The sequence below is a fragment of the Ranitomeya variabilis genome, chromosome 4 (assembly GCF_051348905.1).
Source record: "Ranitomeya variabilis isolate aRanVar5 chromosome 4, aRanVar5.hap1, whole genome shotgun sequence".
Taxonomy (NCBI): Eukaryota; Metazoa; Chordata; class Amphibia; order Anura; family Dendrobatidae; genus Ranitomeya; species Ranitomeya variabilis.
The window spans coordinates 542,304,979-542,321,219 of NC_135235.1; positions in this window are offsets into that span (position 1 = coordinate 542,304,979).

Sequence of the window (16,241 nt, forward strand, 5' to 3'; positions counted from 1 at the left end):
TATTTCATTGGGGTCATTATTTTGTGGTGTGAATGGTGAGACGATCTCTATCTGTCCTGGTCTTATTACATACAACCGCATGTACACTGCTGTATTACTGCTCCACCACTTTGTATGGAGCTCCCAGATGCCTGTGGGACACTAATTTACCTCAGATTCCTTATGAAAATAATTTACCTCAGATTCCTTATGAAAAATCCAGGCATGCTCCGTCAAATACCCTAATTACATTATCTAGGCAAAAGTATTGGGACTTGACTAAATCATTGAATTTGGATGTTGCAATCAGTCCAATTGCCCCTGGTGTATAATGCCCAGACCCTCGCCATGACGTCTGCCTTTTTCTGATGTTGTGACAGAATGGCTGTTAGTAAAGTGCTCAGTGATACCAGAGTGGTCCTGTAATAGGACGGCACCAATGTAAGAAGTCAGTTCAGGATATATCTTCCCTCATAAATTTTCCAGGATCACCTGTGAGTGATATTATTGAAAAGCAGAAGTAACTCGGCCCCAAAGTGAAACCCACATAAAGTTACAGACAAAGCCTAAGATATGAACAAAATGGACATATACCCTGCTGTAAGGAAGTAAAAAGCAATAGTGCATATAAATAACAGGGCACTTGGTAAACACAAATAAGCATAAAATCCATCCCACCAGTGTCGAGGTGTACCCAGTCGGGACGGTCCTCACCTGTATTAAAACCTTACCGGTTACCGTGTGTCATAGTGACGTCAATGTGAATAAGGGCCGAGCAGGACCAGAGCCTGACTATGGACATCCAGCAGTGGGAAGCTATATAAATGTAATACCAGCTCAAAGAAAGGGAGGCCATTCCCTTGCGGGCATTGAGTGCAAGAACCTAAAGCAAAACCAAAAGAAATGGAGTATAAGTTGGTAAACATTTAATGTATAGGCGCATGTTCACACTGGCCATTAAACTGGTAAAACCTAACAGAAACAAAAAAACAAAGTTACATTGCAGAGTCACAAACCTCTGCTATTAAAATTCAGCACAAAACTGTGCCTGGGGCTTCATTGAATCAGTTTCTATGGCTAGCCGCTGCATGGAAGCCTTACCTCACCAAGCACAATGCTAATTGTCAGATGGAATGGCATACTGTAAATGTGCCACCACTGGACTAGTGAATATGTCTAGTTCCTGGCAATCTGATGGACAACTCTGGGTTTGGGGAATGCCAGGAAAACGTTACCTACGTGATTACATTGTACCAAACGTAAAGTTTGGTGTAAGAAGGATAATTAAACAGGTTATTTTGTAAAATAAAATAAAAAATTGTAAGATGCAATTTTGTGGGAACAGTCTGGGAGAAAGCTAATTTCTATTCCAGCACCACTATGTGTCAATGTCCAGAAAGCAAGGCCCAGAAAGGCATGGTTTGGTAATAACTTGATCCTGTCATACAACTTTGGGATGAACTAGAACTGAGATTGCGAGCCCCGGCCTCTAGTCTTACATCCTTACCTCACAGGTGTTCTGGATAAATAGACAAAAATTCCCACAGACACCTCAAAAATCTTGTAGAAATCCTTCCCAGAAGAAAGGAAACTGTTGTAGCTGCAAATGGGTTTAGAATTAGATGTCATAAAAGCTCAGTTTCATATAGTGTATGTTAGACTAGAGGCAATGCCCAGTAATATATACTTACGGTAATATGGCACTGTGAGGTGGCACAAGGGTTTTCTTTGGCTCAGTAGTAGGAAGCATTAGGGTCATCATGTACTTCCACACAAGCTCTATCGTGTACATGCGAGATGAGGGTATGCAGGGTTGGCGTCAGCACCTCGACAAGTGCCGGGGCCCTGGGCAGATGGGGGGCCCACTCGCCGTCGGGGACACCAGTGCACTATGGGGGCTCGGTGCCAACACAAGCGAGAAGGCCCCTTCCCCGCTCACTCAAGGCCCCAATACTTGCACTATTTACCTCTCCCCGTTCCTTTGCTGCGGCATCTTCCGCGTCTCCTGACTGTGACCTTTCAGGTCAGAGGGCGCAATGACGTGACAAGTGTGCGCCCTTTGAATGAGCATTCACAGTGTAGGGAGCCGGAAGATGGCAATGCTGAGAAGTCCGGAGCAGAGGAGAGATGAGTAGTTCTCTTTCTTTTTTTTAATGTTTGGAGCATTATATGGAGCCCATTATGTATGGAGTAATATATTGGGCCCATCATATACTGTATGGAGCATTATATGGGGCCCATCATATACTGTATGGAGCATTACACTGTGTTTCAAATTATTATGCACATAGAGTTTAGGAGTGATAAGGTTAGACTTTTTTTGTTTGTCATTTAAACTCATTGATTGTGATGTGTGTCAGGGCTCTTTATATCACTGAAAGCAATTGCAGATACCTGTGCAAATTAGTTTGGCAGGTGTGTCCAAATAAAGGCAAGACTACTTAAGGGCTGTCCCACACGTCCAGATAATTCCGGTACCGGAATAAATCGGTACCGGAGTTATCCGTGTCCGTGTGCCTGGGAACTCACGGAGGCCATACGTGCGGCACACGTGTGCCGCCCGTATGGCGAGTGGGTACCACACGGAGCGTGTGGTACCCACTCTGCATGGTGCTGAAGCTGCGATTCATATCTTCCTTGCAGCAACGTTTGCTGTAGAGAAAATATGAAGAATAGTGTTTAAAATAAAGATCCATGTGTCCGCCGCCCCCCCCCCCACCCCCTGTGCGCCCCCCCCGCTGGTCAGAAAATACTTACCCGCCTCCCTCGCTGCTTCCTGGTCTGGCCGCGGCTTCTCCTGCATGCGGTCACGTGGGGCCGATCATTTACAGTCATGAATATGTGGCTCCACCTCCCATAGGGGCGGAGCCGACTATTCATGATTATAAATGATCGGCCCCACGTGACCGCATACAGTAGGAGGCGCGGCCAGACCAGGAAGGAGCGAGGGAGCGGGTAAGTATTTTCTGACCGGTGGGGGGGCGGCGGACACATGGATCTTTATTTTTAACACTATTCTTCATATTTTCTCTATAGCAAACGCTGCTACAGGGAAGATATGAATACCGGCTTCAGCACCATGTGGGGGGGACAGCGCTTACTGTAGCGCTGTCTCCTGCACGCACACGGACCCCAGACGGAGAATGTCCGTGTGAGGTCCGTGTTTTACGTGGACCCATTGACTCTATTGGGTCCGTGTAAAACGTGCGCTCCCACGAACACTGACATGTCTCCGTGTTTGGCACACGGAGACACGGTCCTCAAAAAATCAATGACATCTGCACAGATGCATTGATTTTTATGGGTCTACGTGTGTCAGTGTCTCCGGTACGTGAGGAAACTGTCACCTCACGTACCGGAGCCACTGACGTGTGAAACCGGCCTAAGAAGGCTGTTCCACATTATTAAGCAGCCTACATTTTTTGCCAAAATGGGAAAGAAAAAGGATGTGTCGGCTGCTGAGAAGCAACAAATTGTGGAGTATTTAGGTCAAGGCATGACTACAATCAACATTGCCAAGACAGTTCATCGTTATCATCGCACAATCAAGAAGTATGTAGCTGATTCCCAGCACACACGTGTGCGTGCTGATAAAGAAAAATTGAGGACTCTTTCCAACAGGCAATTGCGTAAGGTTAAAAGAGCAGCTGCAAAAATGCCTTGTCATAGCAGCAGACAAGTTTTTGAAGCTGCTGGTGCCTCCAACGTCCCCAGAACAACAAGATGCAGGGTCCTTCAGAGGTTTGCAGCTGTGCGTAAGCCATCCTGTCGACCACCTCTATCCACTGCACACAAGCAGAAACGGCTCCAGTGGGCCAAACGATACATGAAGACTGACTTCCAAACGGTTTTGCTCACCGATGAGGGCCGTGCAACGCTCGATGGTCCAGATGGATGGAGTGGAGGATGGCTGGTTGATGGACACCCCATGAAAACACGGCTAAGGCACCAACAAGGAGGAGGTGGAGTAATGTTTTGGGCTGGAATCATGGGGAGAGAGATTGTCGGCCCCTTTATGATCCCTGAAGGGGTAAAGATGAACTCCATAATCTATGTGGAGTTTCTAAAACAACACTTCCTGCCATGGTTCAAGAGGAAGAACCGTGCTTTCCGCAGCAAGATCATTTTCATGCATGATAATGCACCGTCTCATGCTGCAAAAAACACATCTGCATCTCTGGCTGCTATGGGCATAAAAGAGGACAAACTTATGGTGTGGCCACCATCTTCCCCTGACCTCAATCCCATTGAGAACCTCTGGAGCATCATCAAAAGGAGTGTCTATGATGGCGGGAGGCAGTTCACATCTAAGCAACAGCTCTGGGAGGGTATTCTGTCCACATGCAAAACAACTGAAGCAGAAACCATCCAAAAACTGACAAATTCAATGGACGAGAGAGTTCAGAAGCTTCTTTCGAACAAGGGGTCCTATGTGCAAATGTAACATAACCTAGAATAAAGTTTTCACTTGAAAACTGTTTGATTCCATTTTGTAATAAGCTGATAATGCTTATAACTTCACAATTGACCATTTTTTTGTTCAAAATGAAAAAAAAAGGTTGAAAACTCTGCTGTGCATAATAATTTGGAACATGCATTTTGAGTGTTTATTTTTTTTTTTAAAGATACTATTTTCATAGGCAGTTTGTTCCAAAACATTGCAATTATACTAGAATAGTAGATGACTGGAAAATAACAATGACTGCAATTCAGATAGGTAATTTAGAGAAAATGTGAGGAAATATTATTTGCATAATAATTTGGAACACAGTGTATATGGGATCCATTATGAATGGAGCATTATACGGGGCCCATCATATACTGTATGGAGCATTATATGGGGCCCATTATGTATGGAGCAATATATGGGGCTCATACTGTATGGAGCATTATATGGGGCCCATTATGTAAGGAGCATTATATGAGGCTCATACTGTATGGAGCAATATATGGGGCTCATTCTGTATGGAGCAATATATGTGGCTCATACTGTATGGAGCAATATATGGGGCTCATTATATTGTATGGAGCGTTATATGGGGTCCATTATGCTATATGGAGCACTATGGTGCCCAAAATACCGTATGGAGAAATTTATGGGGCTCATTATACTGTATGGAGCAATATATGGGGCTCATTATATTGTATGGAGCATTATATGGGGTCCATTATTCTGTATGGAGTATTATATGGAGTCAATTATTCTGTATGAAACAATATATGGGGCTCTTTATTCTGCATGGAGCAATATATGGGGCTCTTTATTCTTTATGGCGCAATATATGGGGCTCATTATTCTGTATGGAGCACTATGTGGTGCCCATTATACTGTATGGAGGACTATACTATCCGGTTTCTGAGCTATTGTAGAATTTACAATAGGTATCACTAATGTAATGTAAGAAATGAAATCTTTGGCATTGTTCTACACCTATATTTCTGGGCCGTATCTGTGCATCAAGAATAGTGGTATGTGTTAAAGTGACCACTGAGTCTCTTTCACCCGGGGTCCGCGAAAATCTGGAGCCGGCCCTGAGGGTATGTATTCTATTTTATGCAATGGAAGACTCATGTCTATATGGCCATCCAAGCGCTGGTCACTTTATTATAACAGATGAGTTGGGGACATAACTCCACAGTGTTTACTAATAAATATTACCGTACATATTCTCCTCATGCACTTGTTAGTGCCGCCTTTGTCACAGACTGCACATGTGACCAAACCTGTCCATCAGCCTCCAGTTGTAAAACAGCTTTTTCTGGGGCGGTGTTTTTAGATTGTAAGGGTATGTTTCCACGTTAAGGCTACGCGGCGGTATCGCCGCAGCGGCGAAGCCGCTCGGCGCTAAGCCCCGCCCCCTTAATGGGACGCGATGGTGCCGGATGTGTACAGTACACATCCGGGATCATCGCACCCCTCGCCATAGGGCCCTGTGATATGCCTTGCGGGGACGCTGCGTCCCCGCAAGGTGTACGGACATGCTGCGTTCTGAAAAGACGCGCAGCATGTCCGGAGTCGCAGGGCCGCCGCGTGCGGGTTTCCACGCATAGTGGAGACGGGATTTCATAAAATCCCCTCCACTATGCTGGAACATCTGGACGCTGCTTGTTTGACGCTGCAGCGTCAAACAAGCAGCGTTTACTTACCGTGGAAACATACCCTAAGAGGCTGATGGACAGGCCACAAAATCTTTTCCCCAACAGAAGGTATAAAGTTAAAATAAAGAGGCTAACCCCATTAGTGCTAAGAGCTAAGTTTCTGTGGAAGAATTTCAGCAATGGCCTATTCCCATCTCTTCATTGACATTACATTTATGCTCAGGCAGAGTGTGCATGCTTCTGGGGGAGGTTAGGAGAGTGAAAAGGTCAAACATGCAGGGGTCATCAGTTTGTATATGGATGGCAAAATGAGGCAGCCTGACCCACCTAAGAGCATAAGCCCCTAGGGTAACCTATGGTAGGGCTGTCCTGTAAGGCAAGTGGTATTTCTCCTGCTGTTTTTCAGTTTCTGTTGCAGGAGCATTCACATTTGCTTCCAGATGTTTCCATTAGCGCCACCTTCAGATATACAGTTCCAGTCTTGTAGGACACGACTTTATCTGCTTTTTTGTGTTCCCATGAGAGATGCTCATCACAGCTCCACTGAAGATAAATATCTGACCACAGGTTGCCCCATCAATCATTAGAACGGGGGTTCTAGTCTCATTCCATCTTTCTATACGATCACAGTGAGGAGAAGCCTTAATGAAGTAAATGCCCCCCCAACATACAGTTTAGGGTCTATGGGGCTGAGACACACACTTCAGGGCTACAGACTGTGAATAGACTAGTGGTCATATATCCACGATGTCGTTCCATTCAAATTCCTCCTCGTTGCAGTCATGTTGTGTATTGGATTTTTTTTCTAGTTTTAGCTGTTTGTAGTTTTTGGACCCAGTAAACCGACATTGAACCTCCTTCTTGGGAGACCGCAGCTATAATTACACATGTAAGCTGCTATCCACAAGCCCACGTGTCATACGTTTTGGCTCTGTGATGCATTTATTTTTTTCTCATCCATTTTTGAAAACTGAAGGAGGAACTTTTTTTTATCTATCAACTCTCAACAACTAATCAGTAAAAAACAAATGAAACAATTACCGTAAGCACTAAGTATATTTGATGGATTCTCATAAACTTTAAAGAGGACCTGTCACTTGCTAAAAAAAAAAAAAAAAAAGATAATACCTCGTAAAATTCCCTGAGTCACCCCATACTGCCACTTTTTTACATTTTACTTTGCATCAAAGATATTTACATTAATTGCTTCTGGAGCTCAATATAGGAAATCTCTAATTGTAGTGCAACTGGGCATTTCTTCAGCGTCATCTCTGGGGGCATGAGCTTTTACCCCACTCTCCCAGATGCTGCCAATCACAGACACTACTGAACTGTGATTGCCAGCATCTGGAAAATGGGATAAACGCGCTCGCCCACAGAGTAGACTCTTGTCTCTGCAACTGAGGGACACAGCGCAAAATGGAAAAACAGTGGCAGAACCAAGAGAGCTCAGGGACTTTTACAAAATAATTATTAAAGGGACTCTGTCACCTGAATTTGGAGGGAACAATTTTCAGCCATAGGGGCGGGGTTTTCGGGTGTTTGATTCACCCTTTCCTTACCCGCTGGCTGCATGCTGGCTGCAATATTGGATTGAAGTTCATTCTCTGTCCTCCGGAGTACATGCCTGCACAAGGCAATCTTGCCTTACGCAGGCGTGTACTATGGAGGACAGAGAATGAACTTCAATCCAATATTGCAGCCAGCATGCAGCCAGCGGGTAAGGAAAGGGTGAATCAAACACCCGAAAACCCCGCCCCTATGGCTGAAAATTGTTCCCTCCAAATTCAGGTGACAGAGTCCCTTTAATATTTTCTGAGCAAGTGACAGATCCTCTTTAATCGCAAAGTCTGATCTTCATAGACTGATAAGGGTTGGTGATGATTATTTTTGGAACATATTTTGTATGATGTGATCGGTTCAATAATATTATCATATATTATTTTCTAAAGATTTTAAGCTGTGGCTTTCCCAAGACAGCTGGCAGGCAGCATGGACAGGGGCACGTTGGTAACACGGAGAGGGATACATTGAAGGTCACTGGTAAAATGTATGTAAACCTAGTCTTAAAAGGGGCATAGATTAAGGGGGTGGGGTCATCAGAATAGGGGACCCAGGTGCTCTACTTGAATGGATTATGCGCTAATCCTCTACAATTTATATGGGACTGACAGATAATCTCTATACGTTCACCTTGTGGGCTCTGCAAACAGGCATAGCAATATGCAGACTTCAACCGTCTTCTTCTCGGATCACCTTAAGATTCTGTGTCATATACAAGAAACACTAAAAAAATAGTATGTTTGACACACTGTCCTGTTTCTGCTTTTTGGGAAGAAAAACAACTTTTTTTTCCCCAATCCATGTTTTGTTCTATATGTTTATTTCCTTTGTGTATTAAAACATAACAAATAAAAATGGCAAATTGGACATAATTTTACACAAAACCCCAGAAACGGGCAGGACAAAATGGTTGGCACCCTCAACTTAACCCCTTCCTGACGTCGGACGGGATAGTACGTCCGACGTCAGGTCCCCTGCTTTGATGCAGGGGTCCGCGGTGAGCCCGCATCAAAGCCGGGACATGTCAGCTGTTTTGAACAGCTGACATGTGCCCGCAATAGCGGCGGGTGAAATCGCGATTCACCCGCCGCTATTAACTAGTTAAATGCCGCTGTCAAACGCAGACAGCGGCATTTAACTACCGCATCCGGCCGGGCGGCCGGAAATGACGTCATCGCCGACCCCCGTCACATGATCGGGGGTCGGCGATGCTTCAGTATTGTAACCATAGAGGTCCTTGAGACCTCTATGGTTACTGATCGCCGGTAGCTGTGAGCGCCACCCTGTGGTCGGCGCTCACAGCACACCTGATTTTCTGCTGCATAGCAGCGATCTGATGATCGCTGTTATGTAGCAGAGGCGATCGAGTTGTGCCTGCTTCTAGCCTCCCATGGAGGCTATTGAAGCATGGCAAAAGTAAAAAAAAAAAAAAAAAAAAAACATAAAAGTTTAAATCACCCCCCTTTCGCCCCAATCAAAATAAATCAATACAAAAAAAATCAAACCTACACATATTTGGTATCGCCGCTTTCAGAATCGCCCGATCTATCAATAAAAAAAAAGCATTAACCTGATCGCTAAACGGCGTAATGAGAAAAAAATCCGAAACGCCAGAATTATGTTTTTTTGGTCGCCGTGACATTGCATTAAAATGCAATAACGGGCGATCAAAAGAACGTATCTGCACCAAAATGGTATCATTAAAAACGCCAGCTTGGCACGCAAAAAATAAGCCCTCAACCGACCCCAGATCATGAAAAATGTAGACACTACGAGTATCGGAAAATGGCGCAATTTTTTTTATTTTTTTTAGCAAAGTTTGGAAATTTTTTTCACCACTTAGGTAAAAAATAATGGAGCGCCCCCACACCGCCGCAGGGCCGAGGGGTACCCGGAGCCGGGCCTCTAGGTCTCAGTCCTGGGGTTGTCACGGTGGCTAGACCCGGTCCGTGGCCCTGTCCGTCAGTGGGGGGACGTCCGGTGAAGTAGGTGCTGTTAACGGTGGTGTAGCGGTGCAGTTGTGGGGTGCAGGTCGCGGTAAATAACGAGGACACCAGGTTGCAGTCTCTTTACCTCTTTACTGGAGATCTCTTGGTCCTCAGTCCGGAATCTGGCCCACCAGACTGCGCAAGTCCGGCCGGTCCAATGGCACCTCCAGAGTTCTCCTCACAGGTGGAAATCAGTGCCTTCCTTCTTAGCGCTGTGTGTTGTAGTCCTTCCCTGCTGTGCTCACGGAAAGTACCCCACAACTGTTGTGTCTGTTTCTTAAGTTCCCTCACAACTCGATTAGATGTTCCTCTCTTATTCCGTCCCTCCCTGGTATTCAGGTTGGAACGGCACCCGTTTGTCAGGTAGGCCTGGAGTTCTTCCGGGACCCTAGAGACGCCCCTCTCCCGCAATTGCCCCCCAAGACTTCATAGGTGATATGTGGTAGACAGCCCGCCTGAGACTGACTGTCCTGCCGCTGTTTGGAGTATGGCTTAAAGCTGTATATTATTCCACTCCCTCGGCGTTCCGGCCACCGGTAATGCGCCTCAGCAAGGTGCTGCCTCTTTCAACAAAACCCCTGCTGGTATTCTCCGTCTGCTTGATCTCGTTTCTCACTCAGCACAATCTATCTCGCTTCTAGTCCTTTCTTGGGCACCGCCGCTATGCTGAGCAGGCACGGTCCCGTTACGTTCTTTCCAATGCCAAGCCTCTGCCAGGGTCCCACCCCTGGCAGAGACCCTACTGTCTCTTCCTCCACAACACCCTCTCTCACTAGGTGTTGCTTCGTTCAATCCAGTCAGCGTTCTCCCTAACTTCCTGCCTGACCCCCAGTTTACCCACTATGGTGGGGAGTGGCCTAATGAATAGCACCCTTAGCTCCCCCCGGAGGCCCAGCTGTGAAACATATTGGTGTCTGTGATACCTGATTGGAGGAACTCCTTCAGTGCCATCGAACGCACCATGGCTCCCCTTAGTGGCGGAGCCACAGTACTGCAACGACCAGGACTCTGGGGCGCTGCACTCCCCCCTGGTTAAACACAGTACTCCGGGACTGGGAAGAAAACAACAATACAGGTTAGCAAAAAGACATACAAATTTGTTGAGTGCAAAACAATAAGCATACTTGAACAGGCTTCCCTTTATGGGAGGTGAGGACACTTTAACGTTACAAAACATAATCAAATATCATAGCAACAGGCTACAATTTACTCATTACCCAACCGGGTATTCTACTAAGTGCAAATGCTGGAACAATAAATTAACATTGCCTTTAAGAAACATACACTCTTAGTTTATCAAAGGCCTTCCTATAATCACATTACAGGGCAAGGTAACTCTTCATTCTCCTACTTTTGAACCTGCAGGACCGCCTGTCCCTATGGCACCAGACCTACTGCCTCTCCTTTCTTTTACAGGACCGCCCCGTTCAGCCAGGGCCTACTGCCTTTCTCTACTATACATAGTATAGACATAACATTCCTTTCAGTTTGAGAACATGGAGCCCACTCCGCCTGGCTCCTATAAGGACTCACTCACTAACCCCTACGGGTCTACTTTCTGTCCTTAGTAACGAACTAACTTTCTATGGGGACGCAGGGTTTACCTTCTATCCTCACCTTCATTATTACTTTCTTACGTTTCTATCCATGCAGAACTCTAGTCCACCTCAACAGGCTTTCTGCATCTTTCCTTTTGAAGAACATTATTCAAACTTCACATTTCAAACATATTAAACACATATAACTTTTCATGTAAAACGGTTACATTTCTTGCAAAGCATCATCATGACATTACTGTTCGGAAACAGTATCACTTTCCAAGTTCAATTCTAACCTCCCCTTTAAGAGGAGATCAAGTCTCTCTGAGGTAGCTCTTCTTCTCAGCCTACCAGTCCATACCAGAGCTCCGGAATGGCATCTTCGCAAAGTGTCTTTAACTAAAACCAGTAGGAAGCACCTTTAAGAAGGTGCAAACTATTTACAGGAAAGTTTGAATCATGCACAGTCCATGATTACTGCAGTTTGTGTAACTTTGTGCAAAACTTCTGAAAAACAACAATAGTGACCCCGGGTCAACAAAGGGGTCACCTTTTAAAGTTTACCCTGGACGGGTTTAGCAGCAACAGGAACAAAAGAACAAACAGTAACTATTTACATTTTCATAAAGCAATAAAATCTTAGAATCCCCCACGAGGCGCCACCTGGCGGGGGAACCCCTGCAATACAGGCAGTTCAGGTTCCAGGTTCACTCCCGCGGCCAGGTACACCCCATGGGTGCGGGTCTGTTGCACAACCAGATCGTGCGCGGTGATGAGGGTCTGCGTTCCCACTTCTCTCTGCGCGGGTACATCAGGAACATCAATCACTCGAAGAGGCACCTCCTTGGCCGCTACGGTGGTCAGGCGGCAGATCGCAGGTTCTGTGATCAGACAGGGTGGGGCGACCGAAGTGGTCACAGATCGGTCACACGGTGGCACTTTGGCTACAGGGGCTGGTTTCTCTTGCTTGTAGACGTTCAGAGCGAACCACCCCTTCTCCCCAAGATGCCTGGTATAGATGACGCTGTCTCCCGGGTAGAGGTCTCGGTCGGGGTGGCCCTCTCTGAGGTGCGACTCGACATCCCGCCGGTTAACAAAGACCTCCGCGTATAGCCCCGGTTCTTTAATAAAGCCCCAGCCTCCTCGGAGCTTAAAAATGGTGACGATGCCCTGCCTGCGCGGGGCCTGGTGAGTGGTGGGGTCCTTGCGGGCCCGGTCCTTGACCGCCAGATCTTTCTGATGATGGGCCTCCCGCCCAGCCTGATGTATTTCCTCCTCCTCTCGCCACCGGTGCTCTAGCTGGATTCGGTATTCTTCCCAGCTTAGGGCCTGTACCATCTCCCCCTTCTGGGTCTCCACCCCGGGGAACCCCATAATATTGGATCCGGGGTTCACCCAGCGGCACACCGTGCGCTCCGCGTGGACCTCACCCAACAAGGGAGTAGGGGTGATCGGGGCTCGCATGCGGTGTTCCATGCCCGTGGCTTCCTCCCATGGTAGCAGGCGCTGGAGTCTATGGGTTCCCGGGAGAGGTGGTGCCGCTACGGGACCCACTAACACACCCTCGGCTGGCGGGGCAGGATCGGCGGACTCACCAACTGGTGCAAGTTCACTTTCCGCAGCAGGTCCCGCTGGTTCTTCCGGTGAGGACTCCGACGTCCGGGAACCCTCTACCGGCGCCACCGGGTGCGGAGCCTGGACTCTCACATTCAGTTGGAGGAGCTGGTTATATAAGTCCTCCATCTCGGCTCTCAGGAATCTGGTGTTATCCACGGAGGACGGGCTGCTGGGCTCATCCGGGTAGTCGGGGGAGACTTCCACTTCAACCCCACTGTCGGGTTCGGAGCTGCTGGCCATAGCGTCCTCCACGTGGGTCACTTCCTGGTCCTTTTCCCGCTCTCTCCTTCGGGAGCGGTTTCGTTTTCTCTGCCTCCGCCCCCCATTAAGGATTAGGAGGCGGATCTCTGCTGCTGACGGACACGTCCTCACCGTGCAGAAATATTTAGACTGGGCGGCCATTGCTGTTCGCGCTCTCCAGCTTGTCTACGCCCACTCCACGCCCCTCTTCTCTTCCTGCGCTCTCCTCAGCGCTGCAATGGCGGCGGATTTTGGCGGCAAATGGCACAACACAGTCTTTTCAATAAAGTACGGTTCAAGTACAGTAAATTACAGTCTCTAGGCACACATGACCTGATTCTTCAGGCTTAAGTAGATCCTGTTCGTGACGCCAAGTTGGAGCGCCCCCACACCGCCGCAGGGCCGAGGGGTACCCGGAGCCGGGCCTCTAGGTCTCAGTCCTGGGGTTGTCACGGTGGCTAGACCCGGTCCGTGGCCCTGTCCGTCAGTGGGGGGACGTCCGGTGAAGTAGGTGCTGTTAACGGTGGTGTAGCGGTGCAGTTGTGGGGTGCAGGTCGCGGTAAATAACGAGGACACCAGGTTGCAGTCTCTTTACCTCTTTACTGGAGATCTCTTGGTCCTCAGTCCGGAATCTGGCCCACCAGACTGCGCAAGTCCGGCCGGTCCAATGGCACCTCCAGAGTTCTCCTCACAGGTGGAAATCAGTGCCTTCCTTCTTAGCGCTGTGTGTTGTAGTCCTTCCCTGCTGTGCTCACGGAAAGTACCCCACAACTGTTGTGTCTGTTTCTTAAGTTCCCTCACAACTCGATTAGATGTTCCTCTCTTATTCCGTCCCTCCCTGGTATTCAGGTTGGAACGGCACCCGTTTGTCAGGTAGGCCTGGAGTTCTTCCGGGACCCTAGAGACGCCCCTCTCCCGCAATTGCCCCCCAAGACTTCATAGGTGATATGTGGTAGACAGCCCGCCTGAGACTGACTGTCCTGCCGCTGTTTGGAGTATGGCTTAAAGCTGTATATTATTCCACTCCCTCGGCGTTCCGGCCACCGGTAATGCGCCTCAGCAAGGTGCTGCCTCTTTCAACAAAACCCCTGCTGGTATTCTCCGTCTGCTTGATCTCGTTTCTCACTCAGCACAATCTATCTCGCTTCTAGTCCTTTCTTGGGCACCGCCGCTATGCTGAGCAGGCACGGTCCCGTTACGTTCTTTCCAATGCCAAGCCTCTGCCAGGGTCCCACCCCTGGCAGAGACCCTACTGTCTCTTCCTCCACAACACCCTCTCTCACTAGGTGTTGCTTCGTTCAATCCAGTCAGCGTTCTCCCTAACTTCCTGCCTGACCCCCAGTTTACCCACTATGGTGGGGAGTGGCCTAATGAATAGCACCCTTAGCTCCCCCCGGAGGCCCAGCTGTGAAACATATTGGTGTCTGTGATACCTGATTGGAGGAACTCCTTCAGTGCCATCGAACGCACCATGGCTCCCCTTAGTGGCGGAGCCACAGTACTGCAACGACCAGGACTCTGGGGCGCTGCAATAACCTAGTCATGTTAGGTGTCTATGAACTCATAATGACCTGGAGAATCATAATGGCAGTTTTAGCATTTAGTGAACCTAGCAAAAAAGCCAAGCAAAAAACAAGTGTGGGATTGCACTTTTTTTGCAATTTCACCGCACTTGGAATTTTTTTCCCGTTTTCTACTACACAACATGGTAAAACCAATGATGTCGTTCGAAAGTACAACTCGTCCCGCAAAAAATAAGCCCTCACATGGCCAAATTGACGGAAAAATAAAAAAGTTATGGCTCTGGGAAGGAGGGGAGTGAAAAACGAATACGGAAAAACGGAAAATCCCACGGTCATGAAGGGGTTAATATTTGGTTGTATACCCTTTGGAATAAATAACTGGAATTATGGAATTGTGGAATTGCTTCCTATAACCATCAACAAGCTTCTTACACCTCTCAACTGGAATTTTAGACCACTGATCCTTTGCATACTGTTCCAGATATCTCATACATGAAGGGTGCCTTTTCCCAACAGCAATATTAACATCTATCCACAGGTGTTCCATGTGATTTATATCAGGACTCATTGCTGGCCACTTCAGAACTCTCCAGCACTTTGTTTCCATCCATTTCTGTTTGCTTCTTGAAGTATGTTTGGGGTCACTATCCTGCTGAAAGGACTCATGACCTAGGTCGCAAACCCAGCTTTCTGACACTGGGCACTACATTGTGACCCAAAATCTTTTGATAATCTTCAGATTTCATGCTAACTTAAATACAGTCAAGGCATCCAGTGCCATAGGCAGCAAAACAATCACAAAACATCTTGGAACCTCCACCATATTTGACTGTAGGTACTATGTTTTTTTCTTTTATAGGCCTCATTCCGTTTTCAGTAAACAGTAGAATGAAATGCAAATTTTCAAAAAGAAAAAGTAAGGATCATTACTGAAATAAATAAAACTTTCTTTTACTTTATCTGTTAAAATCAAGGATATCCGTGGTTAAAAAGAAAAGCGCTTTGATGAAATAAAAGGAAGTTTTAGTAATTTCAGTACCAATCCTTGTTTTTTTCTTCTTGCCAATTTGCACACTGATTGTCAGCAGTATGTATCACAGTACCTTTGACTGAAGCAGAGACAAGACACAGTGAGGCTTTTCACCCCTTTTTCCAGTAGAATGATGTGTTTTACTAAAAAGCTCTATCTTACACTTTCCCATAAGTATTTTGGCTAACTCATGTACAGTTTGGTAAACTGCAGTCTAGCTTTTTTATGTTTCTGTGTCAGCAGTGGGATCCTCCAGGGTCTCTTGCCATAGCGTTCCATTTCATTCAAATGTCGATGGATAGTTCCCCCTGACACTGATGCACCCTGAGCCTGCAGGATAGCTTGAATTTCTTTGGAACTTGATTGGAGCTGCTTATCCACCATCCGGACTATCCTGCATTGCAACCTTTCATCAATTTTTCTCTGCCATCCACGGAGATTAGCTACAGTGCCATGGCTTGTAAACTTCTTGATTATGTGGCACACTGTGGACAAAGGAACATCAAGATCACTGAAGATGGACTTGCAACCTTGAGATTGTTGACATTGTTCAATAATTGTGGTTCTCAAGTCCACAGACAGTTCTCATCTCCTCTTTTTGTTCTCCATGCTTGATGTGGCACACAGACACACAATGCAAAGATTGGGTAAATTTCTCCCCTTT